This window comes from Triticum aestivum, chromosome 2B (genome assembly GCF_018294505.1).
Source record: "Triticum aestivum cultivar Chinese Spring chromosome 2B, IWGSC CS RefSeq v2.1, whole genome shotgun sequence".
NCBI lineage: Eukaryota > Viridiplantae > Streptophyta > Magnoliopsida > Poales > Poaceae > Triticum > Triticum aestivum.
In genome coordinates, this window is record NC_057798.1 from 417,782,241 (window position 1) to 417,802,294 (window position 20,054).

The window sequence follows — 20,054 nt, forward strand, 5'->3', positions numbered from 1 at the left end:
CTCCGCCTTCTCGCGAGCCTTGCATCGTCCGCCCCGTGAGGCTTGGCCCCTCGAGAGGGTCTTGAGCTTGGGTCGATGTAGACGGGCCGTGCTGGGCCACCCCTTGAGCCACGCCGCAGGCAGGCAAGTCTAGGGACCCCCGTTCCCAGAACGGCGACAGTAGCCCCCAGGCCCAAGGCGCGCTCGGACATGGCTTAGCAGTGAAGCCAAAGGGCAAGTGCGGAGCGCCGCGGGCCCCAATAGCCTGCGGCCTTGGTCGCCGCGTGGCGGTTGATTGGACGTGGGCGTCTCCGCTTCCCCACGCTGCCTTCGCAACTGCCCGACTGACAAAAGGCTGGCTTGGGTTAGGCTTACCTTCATTACCCTCATTCGCCTTGCTCCAGATCCCCTTTCTTTCTCTTGCTCTCTTGCTTCCGAAATCTCCAGATCCGCCTCATCCTTCCTCCTCCAGCAAGTAATGGTGCCCCGTAAGGCCGCGGCCGAGGCTCCACCGGCCCGGTACTCGACCGGCTCTGGATCCCCCCAACATGACGGAGAAGAATCTCGCCTTCACGCGCCTGATGACGGTGGCGCAAGGCAACGAGATGGGGGAGACTGCGCTCCGAGCTGGCTCCGCCCAGCCGGAGGCCAAGGGGAGTACCTTCTACCCCTTCTTCATGAGCACCGTCATCGCCGGCCTGGTGCCTCCTTTCTCCGAGTTCTTTTATGTTGTCCTCCGCCATTACAAGCTGCAGGCTCTGCATCTCCATCCCAACTCTGTTCTCCTCCTGTCGATTTTCGCTTATTACTGCGAGGCACACGTCGGGGTGATGCCTTTCGTGGCCTTGCTGCGCCACTTCTCCCTCTGAGTCACCGGCGTTCATACCTCGGTGTGCGCCGGCTTTGTCGCGTACTCCAAAGCCAACGCGATCTCGAAGGCTGGGAAGAGGGCCAATGGCTTCCAGAGCAAGTGGGTCATGCTGGATGCCGGATGCATCCACTCTCGGTTGGTGCTACCCATGGAGCAGCCCTAGGCTCATGAGGCGTGGTCATGTGTGAAGCTTGACGACCGACGGGTGAAGCTGGTGCTGGAGAAGGTGAACGCCGACCTAAGGCCGGGCAACATGAAGGCGGCGAAGCTGACCGGGGCCACGCTCCTAAGGGAGTTCCTGGCGCATCGGGTGGTTCCACTTCAGGCACACTCGTGCCCGTTGTGGAGGCTTGGAGACGCGGACGGCGATCTCCGCCTTAACTCGGAGGCCCTGGATGATGAAGATCTGGCTGCAGCTCTCCGCTTCCTTGTTGGAGAGGATGTGGAAGGTCTAGAGGGCGCTCCTGTCCCCTTGTTCCTCCGCGACAACTGGCAACAGGTGGTGGACTCCATGCCCACCTTCGATGGGAGTGGCCTGGTGCCGGAGGTGCCTCCTGAGGGCCAGGAGGCGGTGGCGGCAGTGGAGTTCTCCTCCGATAATTCCCGTAGAGAAGAGGAGGAAGGCGAGGAAGAAGAGGAGCGCGAGTCGGAGGAGACCACTGAGGGGACAGGGGAGACTTCCCCTTGGCGCAGGGCCAACATCCTCTGCACCCTGCCGGACGATGACGAGGCCGACGCTAGGCGAGGGGGAGAGGACTCGCCCGTGATCCCGAAGAAGGATAGGTCGGGGCTTATCTCCCGAGGGGTTACTCCGACCTCGGCACTGCTCGAAGCTAGCTCCAGCCCTTCTGGTGCGCCCTCCTCTGCCTCTGGACCTCCCGAGGTTGCGCCCTGCAAGAGGCTCTCGGGCTTTAAGCTCGGCAGGAGGCCGCCGGAACATGCCGCGATTGACCAGTAAGTATTCAAACTCTGCCTTGCTCTTGTTTTTGCTGTCAGGGCTTGACATCCTCCATCACTTGGGTAGGCTGCCTCCTGCAGCGAAGAGGCTGAAGGTGGACACGGTGGCTCCGCTTGGGGCAAGCTCATCCGTTGTGGCCGCGCCTCTGTCTGTGGGAAGGGGAGGTAGTGGAGCTCGCACCTCCCCTGCCCGGTCGTCCTCGCGAGGCCAGGAGGAGCGCCCTGGCGGGGTGCCAGCCCCCGTGGCCCCGCTGGCTCTAGAGCTGCCAGCACTTGATGTTGCCGCTGAGGTTGCCAAGGCTCAGGAGCCCCCAGTCTCCCAAGCCGCGATCACGTTGCTGCCTTCTCCTTCCACTCCACTGGTTCCTGACTCCTCTGCCTCCTCTGCCACCTTGGACCATGCCGCTGCTGAGCTAGGCTGGCTACGGGATGACCTCCAGGGCGCCAACCCCCGCCTGGTGGCCGGGCACCTGGAGCTGATCTCCGATTGGGTTAACTCTGACACCTCCGTCCGAGCGGCGCTGAGCCAGGCTGTGGCGGCTTCTGAGGAGGAGAAGCAAGTTGCCACCCAGGCCGTAGCCGCTCGCGACGCGGCATTGAAGGATGCTTCAATTGTCCAGGGTCGTTGCAAGGCGCTGGAGGATGAGCTGCAGGGTCTGCGTGATGAGCTCACCAAAGAGGTCCGTGACTGCCAGGCAAAGGAGGTAGAGATGAAGGCTCGGGAGGCCGCCATCGGGGACCTCGATGCCGAACTGACCGCTGATCGCAGCCGATTGAAAACTCTGGAGCAAAATATGAAGGCGGAGAGGACTGAGCTGGACGCCAAGGCGAAGGTCTTGGCCGAGGATCGCGTGGCCTTTGCGGATTATGAGGAGAGATCTCGCAGGGCGCTGAAGTCGCTTTACGATGATGGTCTGGAGAAGCCGCTGGCCGGAGCCATGGACGGCCCCACCAAGTTGCTTCCCTTCCTGGTCGAAGCACTTGCGAGGGTACCTCGCGAGGTGCTCGTGACGCAAGCCGTGACGATCAAGACCAGGCGGGCGCCAGGTGGGCGCCGGCCTGCGCAGTGTCCTTGTTTCCTCTTTGGTGCAAAGGGGGCAAGCACAGGGTGGAGTTCCGAGGCATCAGGCAAAGGTTACCATTTCGGTGCAACAAGACCAAGACCAACAGAGCGGCAGAATGGAGGTCACCGTGGAGCCCAAGGCAGCGTCATCGCCAGTGCCTTTGGCGGCCGAAGACCAACTTTAGTCAGGATAGCTTGTACTGGATGTTCCCCTTCAAAATGGCCATTGTTGATGCCCTTCCCGCTCAATATTTGGGAAGAGGACTAGAGCCACTATATATAGAGCTAGCCACCACAGTAGAGGGCATCTCATAGAGTCCCCATCAAATCGAGAGGCGATCGAACTCTCCCAAGTAGTTCATCGCACCAGCCCAAGAACACCTCTCGCGAGGCTATTCTTCCCCTTGTACTGTTCATCATCAGCCCCTGAGGCAATCCACCACACCACACACTGGAGTAGGGTATTACACCACAACGGTGGCCCGAACCAGTATAAATCTTGTGTCCCTCGTGTTGTTCATTGCTTTAGCTTAGATTCTCGCGAAGCGTTTGGACGTGGATTGGTAGGGGGAAGAAATTCGCGCGCACCCCAGAGTTCGAACCTTAAGGGTCTGTCAGAACCCAACATCCGATATTTGGCGCGCTAGGTAGGGGTGCGCCAGAATCTTTCTTTCGTTGTTCCATGTTCGATCATCCGTCGTGTCCACGGCTGACGCTCGCCGGGCTCGCAGCGAGCGTCGGGCTGCTCCCACCGCCCGCGTCACCCAGACGGCTGCCGTCAACGGGTGTCCCCGTCGTTCCCCGTCGCCTGACGTCAACGCCGCCACCAGCCCGGCGGGGAACGAGCAGTAGGCCTCGTTGCTGCATCCCTCGGTGCAGCGGGAAGGCCGCACCGCCACCCCGTCGCTGACTCCAGCTGGTTCTTCGTCCCACGCACGTGGCGCTCCCACGGACGCGCACGCCGCGTTGCTCCTGGAGCGTGAGCTTCTGCACTTCTGTCCCGTCAACGACCTCTACAAGGAGTGGCTCGCTCACATCACCGAGCTCGTCAGCGCCGCAGGGGGCTCCCCTGCGTCGTCCCTTTTGCTGCCTCGCCCTCCGTCCTGCGCGGGTGATGCAGCTCAGGAGGTGCCTCCGCCACCTCCTCCTCAAGAAGGCGCCCTGGCTCCAAGGCGCGTGGCCCCTGGATGAGATCCACCGTGTCCGGCGCCCGCGCGACAACAAAGGAGCTGCCAAGAAATCCCTCATCCCCAAGAAGGTGCTCGCGTGCTTCCTGCACCGGCACGCCATGACTGCATTCCTGCGCCAGCACGTCAGGACCCCGCGCTGCTCCAGGCAGCGGCACGCGGGAATCCCCAAGAGCAAGCCCCACGTCAGCAGAGAGCTCCGGTGGCCACCGCAGGCTGCCACGCCTTCACCACAGAGCTACGCAGTGTCGCCTGGCCGGGCAAGTTCAAGCCGGACCTGCCTCCTTGCTACGACGGCACTGCCGACCCCACGAAGTTCCTGCAGCTCTACGAGCTGGGCATTGAAGCGGCCAACGGGGACGAAAAGGTCATGGCGAACTGGTTTCCCATGGCGCTCAAGGACGATGCCCACACCTGGCTCCTGAACCTGCCTCCTGGCACGATCTCCTCCTGGGACGATATGCACACCCGCTTCATCACCAACTTTCAGGGCACCCGCGACCGTCCGCCGGCCGTGGGTGACCTGCGCCGCATCAAGCAGCAACCCGGAGAGACCTTGCAGAAGTACATCCAGCGTTTCAACAGCGCTCACCTCAAGATTCCCAAGGTGACCGAGGAGGCCATAATCTCGACGTTCTCTGATGGCGTCCGTGATGTCAAGATAAAGGAGGAACTGGCAATCCACAAAGATCTGTGCACGTCTCTGGAGCTGTTCAACCTGGCGACCAAGTGCGCAAGGGCTGAGGAGGGACGCCTCTCCCTTCTCGAGCTCCCAGCTGCAGATCCAGAAGAGAAGAAAGCCAAAGCCAAGGACGTGAAGCGCAAAGGAGCAGCTGTGCTTGCAGCAGAGCCGGATACGAAGCGCGGCAGCGACCTGGCGGAATCGTCCAAGGGCAGCCGGTACTGCGTGTACCACGATCTCCACACCCACAACACCAACGAATGCCAAGAGCTCAGGGTCATGCGAGAAGGTTGTGTCGGTCGATGCCCCGAGCGCAACGATCGGGGCTACGGCCAAGGTGGAGGTAGAGGTGGAGGACGATGGCACGACCGTGGCCCTCGCCAAGGGAGGCGTGACCGGCCTCGCGAGGACCGCTGGCAGGACCAACCTCGCGAGGGGGCTTGGAGGGATCAGCCTCGTGAGGATCGCCCACAAGGCAACTCAGGCCTTCCTCCTCTGCCACCACCGCCAAGAAGGAATGACGATCATCATCAATACGAGGGGGCTGGGGGCTTCCAGGAGCCGCGTGCTATCGCTTGCATCTTGGGCGGTGCCCAGGCCCCAGCCTCTCAGCGCATCTTCAAGTAGTTTGCTCGCGAGGTGAATGCAGTCCTTCCCAAGCTCGAGGCCACGCGCCCTCTTAGGTGGTCCACGTGCGCCATCACGTTCAGCTCAGCGGATCATCTCAAGTGCGCGACAACAGCCGGGGTCCTCCCAATGCTCTGTTCCCCAGTCATTAGCAATGTGCATGTTACCAGGACCCTCATCGACGACGGAGCAGGGCTCAACATCCTGTCCGTCGAGACATTCAACAGTCTCCAAGTGCCATATGATCAGCTTCAGCCGACCAAGCCTTTCTCAGGAGTCACTGATGGTTCCACTGTCCCGATAGGGCAGGTCCGCCTCCCTGTCACCTTTGGACAATGCAAGAACTACGGTACCGAGATCATTGACTTCGACGTCGCCCACATTCGCCTGCCATACAATACCATCCTCGGATATCCAGCCCTAGCCAAGTTTATGTCAGTGACTCACCATGGCTACAACATCCTCAAGATGCCAGGAAGTGGTGGAGTCATCATGGTCCCCTGTGAAGAGAAGGATGAGGTGTGCTCTCTTGAGTGCGCCTTCCAAGCTGCGTCGATCGAGGACCCAGACAGCAAGAGTGGAAACCTTCCTGAAGCAGCTCCCAAGAAGAAGAAGACATCACCCAGCTCAAGGACTCAGGAGGCAGGCACCTCTGGAGGTGCCGCGCCAAGATCTGCGCCCATCCAAGGGGCGCCGCCTTCCGTCACATAGGAAGGCGCGCCCGGTGCCCTCCTCGGGCAAGGCTCGGGGGCTCTCTCCTGGAGGGCCACTGACTTTGCCAGGATCACGAGGGAGGCGCTCGGGCACCACTTGGAGGCATGCTTCTTGGCATGCTTCCCTCAGGAAGGCATAAGGCAAGGAGGGCCCAACCCTCAGGAGTTCATCACCAAGGCTACTCAAGAGCTGCAGGAATCGAGAGTCATGCGCGGCAGCCGCCGCCTACCCAGCGAAGCTCCCCATCCAGGCGAGGATGGCGGGCTGCGCGTCTGCATCGACTACCCAGGGCTTAATCGAGTCGCGTCCCAGGAGTGCTTCTGGCCTTCGCACGTGGGACGTTGCGAGGGTCCACCTCACAGCTATGTTCGCATGCCTTTCGGCCTGCCGAACGCGGCTGCTGCTGACCAGCGTCTGATGAGGAGCATTCTGGAGGCTCGGGTGGCCAGGCACCGCACTGTCACATCCCTAATTCTGGTCTGACCTATGCCAGCTTCCATGTGTGCATCATGTTTAAATTCAAATGAAATTTGAATTGAGGAATTTTCAAAGCCTCAGAATACCCCTAAAAATAACCAACATTTAAATCTCATCAAATGAGTCCAAGAAAATGTTCCTCTTAGTCTCTGAAAATATTGGCAAAATGTAAAAGTCAAACCAATATTTTTGGTATCTCAGAAACATTTATTTTGGGCCTTTGAATTAATTCAATAACTATTTGCATTGGATATATATTTCTTATATAATTAATATATGTCCAATAATTCTGGAACATTTTATCTGGTTTGGTATATTTTAGTTCTAGCCACATAATTAATTTTAGCATTTTATCAAGTGGTTTAATATTTTTACTAAATCAAAACAAAACAAAACAAAATAGAAAACAGAAACAAATAAAAGAGAGAGGGAATTTTACCTGGCCTCACCTGTGCAGCCCACCAACCGGCCCAGCACTGTAGCTGACCGGCCCAGCCCACCACCGCCACCTCCCCTGTCGTCTTCCTCCTTTGCCAGGAGGACGGGCGCGTGCCCGGCGCGTGAAGCCACGCGCCGCGCCACCTCCTACTTCCCGCCGCTTCCTCGACGCGGCTATGAATGCCACGACACCCCAGACCCTCTGCACCTCTCCCCTCTCTCGCTGGACCTCCTCCCCCTCCTCAGTTTCTCCCTCCCGTGAACACCCGAGCGCGCTCGTCGCCACCGTTCGCCGCCGCCATGTCCACCGTATCCACCTCGCTCCCCCGATTGGCCTACGAGCTCGGCCTGGTCCCCCTCTTCCTCCTCACCAAGCCGCACGGCGCCGGAAGCCCCTGGACACCGCCAGCGCCGCCGTCTCTGTCCTCGGGTGCCGGAGATCCCCGCCGACATTCCGCCGGACCCCGTGTCTCCCCTGCCTCTCCAGCAGCACGAGAAGAACCGCGGTGAGCCTCTGTACCGTTTCCCCTATACCCCGTCGCCTAATTCATCCTATAGCTGCCGTTTCCACCGAAGCCATGAGCTCCTCGGCGCCGGCGATGGTGCAGACGAGGCCATGGGCACTGCAGCCCATATCCGAGCACACCAGCGTGCTCAGCGCGCCTCCAGGAACCTGCAGCCACCAGTAGCTCCCCCTCCCATGCCCTCTATCACCGTACTCGATCGCTCCCGAACGTCGGCCGCTGCCACGAGCTCGACTCCGGCGAGCTCGTTCGACCCCAGCCCCTCCTACTTGGCTCTCTGATGTGCAAAGAGCAAGGGCTATGCCCTGGTGCCCTCAGCGCGCTAAACCGACGTCTCTAGCGCAAGTCCGGCGTGCCCCCGCCGTGTTCTCTGGTCGCCGCCGGCTGGTCTCTGACGTGCTGACGTGGCGCCATCATTAGGGGCTAATGACCCTGCTAATTAAGCCCTCTCTCACTGACGTATGGGCCCCACGCCCTTAATTAATCTTTGTTTATTTTCTGTAAGTTTAACTAACCACCTGGGCCCACCCGTCAGCTTTGACCGCGCTGACATGGCTGTTGACTGGCCCACATGTCATGTTGACTTTGCTGACGTGGCCGTTGACCGGAGCCACCTGTCAGTGTCACTAACCAGCCCCAGCTACTGACCAGTGGACCCCACTGGTCAGGTTTGACCAGGCCAACCCAGTTGACCTACTGACGTCACACCTATGTCATGCTGACGCAGTAAATCCTTTTCTGGATTTATTCTTATATAGGAAATTCCAGAAAATCTTGCAAACTTCAAAAATTCATAGAAATTAATCTGTAACTCCAAATGCAAAGATTTATATATGAAAAATGATCAGAAAAATCCAATCTATCCATATGTACCATTTTAATGCATGTTTGAACAACTTAAATCTGCTGTATACAACAAATTGAATAATTGGCATTTAAATAAGCACATATGGAGTTTGAATTTGAACCTAGGGTTCAAACTAACTTCATTTAACTTGCTGCTAGTTGCATTAGCTCAAACCACAACATATTGCCATGTCATGATCATGCATCATATTGTGCATTGCATTGATTGTGCTCCTTCTTTGTTTGTCAGTGCTTGTCCCCTCTCAGTAAGACGTGTACCGACGATGTGATCGATGACACCAATGAAGAAATATACTATCTTCAGAAGTGCCAGGCAAGCAAAACCCCCTTGTTCATTCCGATACAATCCCACTCTCTCGCTCCTGCTCTCTTTTAATGCATTAGGACAACACCGATTCATCTGTTACTTGCTGTGGTAGCTGAACCCCTTTATCCTTTGCATGACCTGTCATTGCCACAGTAAATAGATGAAACCCACTAGCATGAGTAGGAGTTGTTTGAGCCCTGATGTGCCTACTCATTCATGCTTGTTTGTCATGCCTGCTACTGCTTAGAGTTGAGTCAGGTCTGATTCATCGGGAATGAATCAGAGGTGTGTGAACATGTCCTACTGTGTGTGAACTAAGTGTATGAACACGATTTGGTAAAGGTAGCGGTGAGAGGCCATGTAGGAGTACATGGTGGGTTGTCTCATTGCAGCCGTCCTGAGGAACTGAGTTCTGTGTTTGTGATCCATGATCAGTTACTACCACACATTGGGCTCCGGGCGCTCCAAGCTCTCTCGACTTATTAATCAACTCGATCTCTGTCCAGGAGTTGCAACTAGTTTCTGGTGTTTGTAGGTAGTGTTAGTAGTCTACCAAGTGGCACCCGGTACAGGTGGGCTTGGGACAGACTAGGCACAGTGGCCCGGTGTACCAAGTAGCACCCGGATGGTGGGCTTGGGAACCCTGCACACATCATTTGGGGCCGTGAGCAACACCCCGGCCGGATCTCCTTGCGGATGGAACCCGAATAGGCGATAAACCTGGACTAGAGACTTGTGTGGTTAGTCAGGTCGTGGCCGACACCCTCGCCAGGCTTCCGCTTGAAGGTTGCTGAGATACATGACGTGTACATGGCGGTAAGTGGTGAGAGCGTGTGTGAAGAAGTACACCCCTGCAGGGTTAATATGATCTATTCGAATAGCCGTGTCCGCGGTAAAGGACTTCTGGGTTGCCTGTACAGTTCATAGACAAGTGAAAGTGGATACTCTAAAATACGCAAGATAAGCGTGAGTTCTATGGATGGCGTTCTCGTAGGGAGACGGGAGCGGATCCATAGTGGTGTATTGATATGGTGAATATGTGGACTCGTGTGCGCCACCTCAAAAGAGTTACTTGCAGTCGTAGTTCAGGATAGCCACCGAGTCAAAGCTGGCTTGCTGCAGTTAAACCCCACCATCCCCTTTGTTGATAATGATGCATATGTAGTTAGTTCTGATGTAAGTCTTGCTGGGTACATTTGTACTCACGTTGCTTAATTTATGTTTTTGCAGAGAGACTTCAGTCTCGCTAGTAGTACCGCGTGGACTTCGACGTTTAGCTTGTTACCTCAGCTACGATCTTGTGCCCTCGGCAGGATCTGGTAGATAGTCAGGCTTCTCAGCCTTTTTCATTTGTAGATGTCTGTACTCAGACATGTTAAGCTTCCGCTTGTGCTTTGACTTGTATGCTCTGAATGTTGGGTCATGAGACCCATGTTTGTAATATCTCGCTCCTCGGAGCCTATTGAATAAATACTTGAGTTGTAGAGTCATGTTGTGATGCCATGTTGTATTTGCACATATCGAGCATATTGTGTGTATGTTATTGAAATGCTTGGTATGTGTGGGATCTGACTATCTAGTTGTTTATCCTTAGTAGCCTCTCTTACCGGGAAATGTCTCCTAGTGCTTCCACTGAGCCATGGTAGCTTGCTACTGCTCCGGAACACTTAGGCTGGCCGGCATGTGTCCTTCTTCGTTCCTGTGTCTGTCCCTTCGGGGAAATGTCACGCGATGAATACCGGAGTCCTGTTAGCCCGCTATAGCCCGGTTCACCAGAGTCCTGCTAGCCCAGTGCTACAGCCCGGATTCACTCGCTGATGACCGACACGTTCGATGCTGGGTCATGGATGCCTGTCCCTATAAGTTTGTGCCACTTTGGGTTTACGACTAGCCATGTCAGCCCGGGCTCCTTATCATATGGATGCTAGCGACACTATCATATACATGTGCCAAAAGGCGCAAACGGTCCCGGGCAAAGGTAAGGCGACACCCGTGGGGATACCGTGCGTGAGGCCGCAAAGTGATATGAGGTGTTACATGCTAGATCGATGTGGCATTGAGTCGGGGTCCTGACAGCTTTGGTATCAGAGCCTGACTGACTATAGGATTACCAAGCCAAACTGGTCGAAGTTGAGTCTAGAAATTCTTTAGTTATATAAGGGAATTGATTGTGGGATGGAACGTAAGGCTCTTTTTACTCCTTATATCTCATGCCCTTCTGATCTGAGTCATCTTATCTTTCCTGCGGGTTTAAGAAACTAGGCTTTCTCCTCTTCTATCGGGATCACGTGTTACTAATCTGTAGACTTATAGGATTGTTGGATTTAAGCCTCGATTCAGTTCCTACTACTTCCGTATGATAATTTTTGATCTCGAAACCTTGATATTGTGCTTCTGAGTGGTTATGCCACCATTTTGGCAGCATGTCTCAAATCTTTTCGAGCATTCACAGCTGTTATGATGTCCGATCATCCCAGGTTTCTAAACAATCTGATGCACTTGCAAAATCCTTTCCCTCTGGTTTCGATGTTCTTCTATGCCAGGTTAATCACACAAATTGTTGAGTTGAGGTACTCTATTGCCTTGACATATATGTTGGAGTTTTTATTATGACCCTAGGTGTCTTAGGGGATCATCTAGTAGTCTAGCCATGTTTTGTGATCCCAGTGTGATGATTTTGGCCTTTATTCTCGAAAGCATCCCGTGATGCCACTTAGTAGTAGGTATTCTATTCCTGGGTTTTGAACCCGAGATTCACCGTACTTACTTCATGTTGATAGTGTTTGCTCGTTCCTTTAGGTTATTAGTAACCTTTGCATTAGTCCTCGAGGTCCGTGGTATTTCCTTCTTCCAAATACTATGAACCATTTTGGCAGAAGTTCCTCGCGGAACCAAAAGATCACAACCAGAGTGCTCTTGATGAGTCCTCCATTCATAGTTGTGAATCTGCTAGTCCTTCCTCTTCAGCATGGGTTATCCGGAAGAAATATGTTGAATTTGTTCGACATACTAACCTATGCATCCACAACTCAGAAATATATATGTTCCTTTGAGTTGTCCCTCTATAGTTGTATTTCGATCCTTGTCTATCAGTTGATAGTCAAGTTTATGTCGTGCATTCGTGTTCATCGATGCCCGTTATTCTTGTGGTCCGTCAAGCCGTTCTAGTTCAGAATGACTAGGAGAAACAAACTCCGGTACCTCATCCATATCTAGGATTGGGTCAAAGTAGTTGTACTCCGCAGATCAGAATGCTAATCCAGCTTTTGTATTGTTCTACCCTGAAGTATTACCATCTTTATATTAAGAATACATGGGAATTGCACACCATCCTATGAACTCTCGATACAGTGATACTCTCTCCATCATTATTCATTTCTCGGTTCCCGTGTTGTTGCAACCGGAGTACCAACAAGTGAATCATGATGTGTGAACTCAATACTCCTAGCAACTGTGTTGCTTGGTAGTTAAAGGACAATAATTTCATTCTTAGCGTGTTGGTTCTTGAATCATCATTCTAAGACTGCTCGTGCTACCTAGTCCTTATTTCCGGTGCACTCTTCGATCAATGAGTTGGGATTATTCAATCCCTTGCTTATTTGATCATCTCATCTTGCCCTGAAAAGCAAGATTGTTCTCGAGCCTAGTGACATATCGGTGGTTCGTGATTTTCTGAATATCTTCTCGGAAGTATCACCAGGTCGTCACCTGACCGCTATGTTGAGTTCGTGATCAAGTTGGGTTTTCTGTAAACCACCCTTTCTCCAAGAATCTCTGTTGGATACCCCTGAGCTAGTTAGTCACACCAAACAACAACTTGTAGAGTTGTATGATAAAAGCTTGTCTAACCTAGTTCATTTCCAAAGGGATATCTTGTGTTTGTATGTTTGTTGTAGAAAGATGATTTCTTCACCAATTGGTCCCTGTGATCAGTTAATGGACCTATCATCTTATCCAATCTTTGATTTGAGTGTGGGCTATCCTCAAATCAAATCAGAACCAACGATGTTCGTAATGTTGTCTTACTCGTGGTTGATTCCTCGAGCATACACCATTATGTCTTTTGGGTCTGACCAATACTATCACCTTGTTCACATAGTTATGGAATTCCATCTCCATGGGAATCTGGATGACATGTTGTTGAGCCCATCGACAACATTTTTTCCTTCCCCATGATTCTTGTTAAACATCCAGCTAGTATTGGAAACTTTTATAATCATTATTTTCATGACTCGTTCGTGAAGCATATGTTTGGACGAAAGAAGTGAGTCCCTCTAATTCATGTGCACTTGATGCAAGTTGCCGCCATGAATTTGAGAAGGCTTGTTTTACCTCCTTTGGAATCATCCCAAGTCAGTCATGCACGTGCAAAGTATTATGTGGTCTGTTAGACTGATAATCTTCATTCCATATGAACTCCGTAGCACACTAAGCCACTAATTGACTTGTTCAAGGAAAAGGAGTTAAGTGTTAATCCATGGTAATGCACAAGACTTCGATATCCCCGATGATCGTTCCCTACCAGAACTCGGTAGTGTTTTATTGTAAGACTACCATGTGATCATGTTTGTCTGGGACAGCGTGTTCACACGTGTGTAGCAGAACCAACTCATGTTTTGGAGCTTGCTATCGTAGTTCATTTCCTGAGAATCTCACAACGTCATCTCGTCGATTAGCGTTGCAAACTTTCATTTTTCCTTCTAGACTTGATGTGTCTGGAATATCCTGACATCAACCAGATCTGAATCTCAGGCAGATATGATGGTTGGAACGTTTCCCGAGAACTACAATAATGGTCTCTCTTTAACCGGTTAAGTGGATGTCGTGGCCAACACACCCAGCCGGAAGACCTATTATTGTAGTATCCTGATTGAGGAAGTTGGCCACCTCCCCATAAGGATTTCGTAGGATTTACTCCCTAGTTGTGCCTTATGATTTTTTGTGTTCCCGAAGTCCGACCTTTACTTGATGTTCTAGATATCAAACCATATGAATGGGATACACTAGCACATCAAGGAGAACATTAGAAGCGGAGTGCTAAATGTCTCTCGGTCGATCATCCAGATTCTGTTTCATTGGCCTCGCTAAGGTGAAATATAAGAAGGTGTTATCTTTGTTTGCATCTGCATCGTCCATCACTATTCATCATGGTGGTATGTTGTGTTGCCAGGATCCTTGACACAGATGTTGGTAAAACCTTGATGAATATGGAAATGCTCAAGTTCTGGAGAGCACGCGCAAGCAAAATCATCCCTTGAGTTGTTTTCAACAAAGTAATCCACATCATCTATTCTAATCCGGGTATGCCATTCTACCGAAACCCTCCAAACGATCGCTCGAGAATTGCCTTAGGCTGGTATAAAGAGTTTCAATGATCTCTGAATCAAAGGTAATTCTTTTTGCCACCTAAGGGGATATATCTACGAGTCACCATCCCTAAGGTGTCTCGTTGTGGTATCATGTCAACTCAACTCCTCACTACGTTGACAACCGTTCACCACCCTCTTAAGTGTGGAATTGTTGCCTACCTAGTGAACCTTCGTCATCCGTTTCACTCCATCCCTTCAGATGTATGCTTCGTGTCTCAGCTCGAGAGATGTTGCTATGTCTCATTCCATGAGTTGATCCTAAGTTGTTCGACCTTTGATAAGGTCGATCCTTCTAGAGTCTTTCTTTCCCTCTCGTTGTCATGTTAGTTGGAGTTCTCAGAGCAAGACTTCGAGACAATGATGGTGATCGAATCAACGCTCTTATGAAGTGCACCCTGGATCGTGAAGATTATACTAGTTTGCGTTTCCCCTTCATCTTACCCTACGCTTGAATCTCGAGACGAGATTCTTGTTTAGTGGGGGTGAGTTGTCACATCCCTAATTCAGGTCTGACCTATGCCAGCTTCCATGTGTGCATCATGTTTAAATTCAAATGAAATTTGAATTGAGGAATTTTCAAAGCCTCAGAATACCCCTAAAAATAACCAACATTTAAATCTCATCAAATGAGTCCAAGAAAATGTTCCTCTTAGTCTCGAAAATATTGGCAAAATGTAAAAGTCAAACCAATATTTTTGGTATCTCAGAAACATTTATTTTGGGCCTTTGAATTAATTCAATAACTATTTGCATTGGATATATATTTCTTATATAATTAATATATGTCCAATAATTCTGGAACATTTTATGTGGTTTGGTATATTTTAGTTCTAGCCACATAATTAATTTCAGCATTTTATCAAGTGGTTTAATATTTTTACTAAATCAAAACAAAACAGAACAAAATAGAAAACAGAAACAAATAAAAGAGAGAGGGAATTTTACCTGGCCTCACCTGTGTAGCCCACCAACCGGCCCAGCACTGTAGCTGACCGGCCCAGCCCACCACCGCCACCTTCCCTGTCGTCTTCCTCCTTTGCCAGGACGACGGGCGCGTGCCCGGCGCGCGAAGCCACGCGCCGCGCCACCTCCTGCTTCCCGCCGCTTCCTCGACGCGGCTGTGAACGCCACGACACCCCCGGACCCTCTGCACCTCTCCCCTCTCTTGCTGGACCTCCTCCCCCTCCTCTGTTTCTCCCTCCCGCGAACACCCTAGCGCGCTCGTCGCCAGCGTTCGCCGCCGCCGTGTCCACCGTATCCACCTCGCTCCCCCGATCGGCCTACGAGCTCGGCCTAGTCCCCCTCTTCCTCCTCACCAAGCCGCACGGCGCCGGAAGCCCCTGGACGCCGCCAGCGCTGCCGTCTCCGTCCTCGGGTGCCGGAGATCCCCGCCGACGTTCCGCCGGACCCCGTGTCTCCCCTGCCTCTCCAGCAGCACCAGAAGAACCGCGGTGAGCCTCTGCACCGTTTCCCCTATACCCCGTCGCCTAATTCATCCTACAGCCGCCGTTTCCACCGAAGCCGTGAGCTCCTCGCCGCGGCGATGGTGCAGACGAGGCCATGGGCACTGCAGCCCGTATCCGAGCACACCAGCGTGCTCGGCGCGCCTCCAGGAACCTGCAGCCACCAGTAGCTCCCCCTCCCATGCCCTATATCACCATACTCGATCACTCCCGAACGTCGGCCGCCGCCACGAGCTCGACTCCGGCGAGCTCGTTCGACCCCAGCCCCTCCTACTTGGCTCTCTGGATGCGCAAGAGCAAGGGCTATGCCCTGGTGCCCTCAGCGCGCTAAACCGACGTCTCTAGCGCAAGTCCGGCGTGCCCCCGCCGTGTTCTGTGGTCGCTGCCGGCTGGTCTCCGACGTGCTGACGTGGCGCCATCATTAGGGGCTAATGACCCTGCTAATTAAGCCCTCTCTCACTGACGTATGGGCCCCACGCCCTTAATTAATCTTTGTTTATTTTTTGTTAAATTTAACTAACCACCTGGGCCCCACCCGTCAGCTTTGACCGCGCTGACATGGCTGTTGACTGGCCCCACATGTAATGTTGACTTTGCTGACATGGCCGTTGACCGGAGCCACCTGTCAGTGTCACTAACCAGCCCCAGCTACTGACCAGTGGACCCCACTGGTCAGGTTTGACCAGGCCAACCCAGTTGACCTGCTGACGTCACACCTATGTCATGCTGACACAGTAAATCCTTTTCTGGATTTATTCTTATATAGGAAATTCCAGAAAATCTTGCAAACTTCAAAATTTCATAGAAATTAATCTGTAACTCCAAATGCAAAGATTTATATATGAAAAATGATCAGAAAAATCCAATCTATCCATCTGTACCATTTTCATGCATGTTTGAACAACTTAAATCTGCTGTATACAACAAATTGAATAATTGGCATTTAAATAAGCACATATGGAGTTTGAATTTGAACCTAGGGTTCAAACTAACTTCATTTAACTTGCTGCTAGTTGCATTAGCTCAAACCACAACATATTGCCATGTCATGATCATGCATCATATTGTGCATTGCATTGATTGTGCTTCTTCTTTGTTTGTCGGTGCTTGTCCCCTCTCACTAAGACGTGTACCGACGATGTGATCGATGACACCAATGAAGAAATATACTATCTTCAGAAGTGCTAGGCAAGCAAAAACCCCTTGTTCATTCCGATACAATCCCACTCTCTCACTCCTGCTCTCTTTTAATGCATTAGGACAACACCGATTCATCTATTACTTGTTGCGGTAGCTGAACCCCTTTATCATTTGCATGACCTGTCATTGCCACAGTAAATAGATGAAACCCACTAGCATGAGTAGGAGTTGTTTGAGCCCTGATGTGCCTACTCATCCATGCTTGTTTGTCATGCCTGCTACTGCTTAGAGTTGAGTCAGGTCTGATTCATCGGGAATGAATCAGAGGTGTGTGAACATGTCCTACTGTGTGTGAACTAAGTGTGTGAACACGATTTGGTAAAGGTAGCGGTGAGAGGCCATGTAGGAGTACATGGTGGGTTGTCTCATTGCAGCTGTCCTCAGGAACTGAGTTCTGTGTTTGTGATCCATGATCAGTTACTACCACACATTGGGCTCCGGGCGCTCCAAGCTCTCTCGACTTATTAATCAACTCGATCTCTGTTCAGGAGTTGCAACTAGTTTCTGGTGTTTGTAGGCAGTGTTAGTAGTCTACCAAGTGGCACCCGGTACAGGTGGGCTTGGGACAGACTAGGCACAGTGGCCCAGTGTACCAAGTAGCACCCGGATGGTGGGCTTGGGAACCCTACACACATCGTTTGGGGTCGTGAGTGACACCCCGGCCGGATCTCCTTGCGGATGGAACCCAAATAGGCGAGAAACCTGGACTAGAGACTTGTGTGGTTAGTCAGGTCGTGGCCGACACCCTCGCCAGGCTTCCGCTTGAAGGTTGCCGAGATACATGACGTGTACATGGCGGTAAGTGGTGAGAGCGTGTGTGAAGAAGTACACCCCTGCAGGGTTAATATGATCTATTCGAATAGTCGTGTCCGCGGTAAAGGACTTCTGGGTTGCCTGTACAGTTCATAGACAAGTGAAAATGGATACTCTAAAATATGCAGGATAAGCGTGAGTGCTATGGATGGCGTTCTCGTAGGGAGACGGGAGCGGATCCATAGTGGTGTATTGATATGGTGAATATGTGGACTCATGTGCGCCACCTCAAAAGAGTTACTTGCAGTCGTAGTTCAGGATAGCCACCGAGTCAAAGCTGGCTTGCTGCAGTTAAACCCCACCATCCCCTTTGTTGATAATGATGCATATGTAGTTAGTTCTGATGTAAGTCTTGCTGGGTACATTTGTACTCACATTGCTTAATTTATGTTTTTGCAGAGAGACTTCAGTCTCGCTAGTAGTACCGCGTGGACTTCGACGTTTAGCTTGTTACCTCAGCTACGATCTTGTGCCCTCCGCGGGATCTGGTAGATAGTCAGGCTTCTCAGCCTTTTTCATTTGTAGATGTCTGTACTCAGACATGTTAAGCTTCCGTTTGTGCTTTGACTTGTATGCTCTGAATGTTGGGTCAAGAGACCATGTTTGTAATATCTCGCTCCTTGGAGCCTATTGAATAAATACTTGAGTTGTAGAGTCATGTTGTGATGCCATGTTGTATTTGCACATATCGAGCATATTGTGTGTATGTTATTGAAATGCTTGGTATGTGTGGGATCTGACTATCTAGTTGTTTATCCTTAGTAGCCTCTCTTACCGGGAAATGTCTCCTAGTGCTTCCACTGAGCCATGGTAGCTTGCTACTGCTCCGGAACACTTAGGCTGGCCGGCATGTGTCCTTCTTCGTTCCTGTGTCTTTCCCTTCGGGGAAATGTCACACGATGAATACCGGAGTCCTGTTAGCCCGCTACAGCCCGGTTCACCGGAGTCCTGCTAGCCCAGTGCTACAGCCTGGATTGACTCGCTGATGACCGACACGTTCGATGCTGGGTCATGGATGCCTGTCCCTGTAAGTTTGTGCCACTTTGGGTGTACGACTAGCCATGTCAGCCCGGGCTCCTTATCATATGGATGCTAGCGACACTATTATATACGTGTGCCAAAAGGCGCAAACAGTCCCGGGCAAAGGTAAGGCGACACCTGTGGGGATACCGTGCGTGAGGCCGCAAAGTGATATGAGGTGTTACATGCTAGATCAATGTGGCATTGAGTCGGGGTCCTGACACGCGCGTTCCTGGAGGAAATGGAGATGGACCTTGCCGAGCCGCCCGGACCTCCAGAGCCTCCCGAGGCTCAGAGTGCCGAAGGTTCGTGAGGATTGGCTTCTTCACCACACGCCATCTACTACTCCAACAATCGCTCCGCAACAATATCAGGTGACATCCTTCGAGATTCATTTCAGCTGGGAGCGTCCTCAGGGCTGCGTCATTCCCAGGTCGCGTGGGTCTGTCCCCGCGGCATGTATCCATTTTGCTTATGTCTTTAGCTTACCTTGTTGGGGGCAGCCCTCGGGCTGCATCATCCCTAAGCCGTTCGGGCCTGACCCAGTGGCGTGTGCCTTTCCTTGCATTTATCTAAGTTGGATTGCCTTTTCATGCTTAACCAGCCTGTGATAATCGCCTGCTCGATTGACACCTACCTTCGGAGCCGCTCGCTCTGGCACGGCGCTTGTGCATGGGTCCGTCCCTGCAACATGGGCAAATCTGAGTGGTCGAGCTCTGGCCGCGGCATCCCCGCAAGGCGCTACCTCACCAGGCCCTCAGTGCCTCAATCACTCCCTCAGAGCAACCAATGGCTGGCTGGTGATTGTAATGGCAGTCCTTGTTTTCCTTGCGTTGGTTTACAGGGTCCACCTAAGGAATAACGTGGGGGGCATCATGAGCTCTCTCTCTTTCTCTCCCGTGTGATCCGCTCGCGCATTAAAGGGGGGCGCCTGAGCATCGCGACTCAGGAGCTCTTACTGGCTCTCCATCCCTCACCCCTGGCCTTGACCCACGACATCGCGACTTGTCATACCAGCGGCGGCTGAGCTCGCTCGAGGGCCGGGACCTGAGGACGTAGGGCATGAAGGAAAGTGCGGGGAAGAGGGGAGAAACTCATGAGGGCCTGACCCAGCAACATCACAGCTGCCGACGCTCACGTCCGGCACCTCGCCAAGGAACGACTCCAAGCTCCCGAGATAAGTCACGCTCCTGGAAAAGCTAAATCAACGCGACACCAAACCCTCGCCTAATGCGGTTCTGTCACGGCGACGTTGCCTTCCTTTCTCTCCCAGCGGAGGCTGCTTGGGTGCTAAAGGGGACCTCCTGAGCATCGCGCCTCGGGGGCTCTTACTGGACCTCGGGCCGCTCACCTCCTGGCCTTGACCACGGCATCACGACCTGGCATACCAGCGACGGCTAAAGCCTGCCTGGGGACGGGGACCTATCAGCGTAGAGCATCAAGCCCTCGTGAGGATAGAAAGGGGGAGCCGAGCCGAGATAGGACAAGCATCTCGC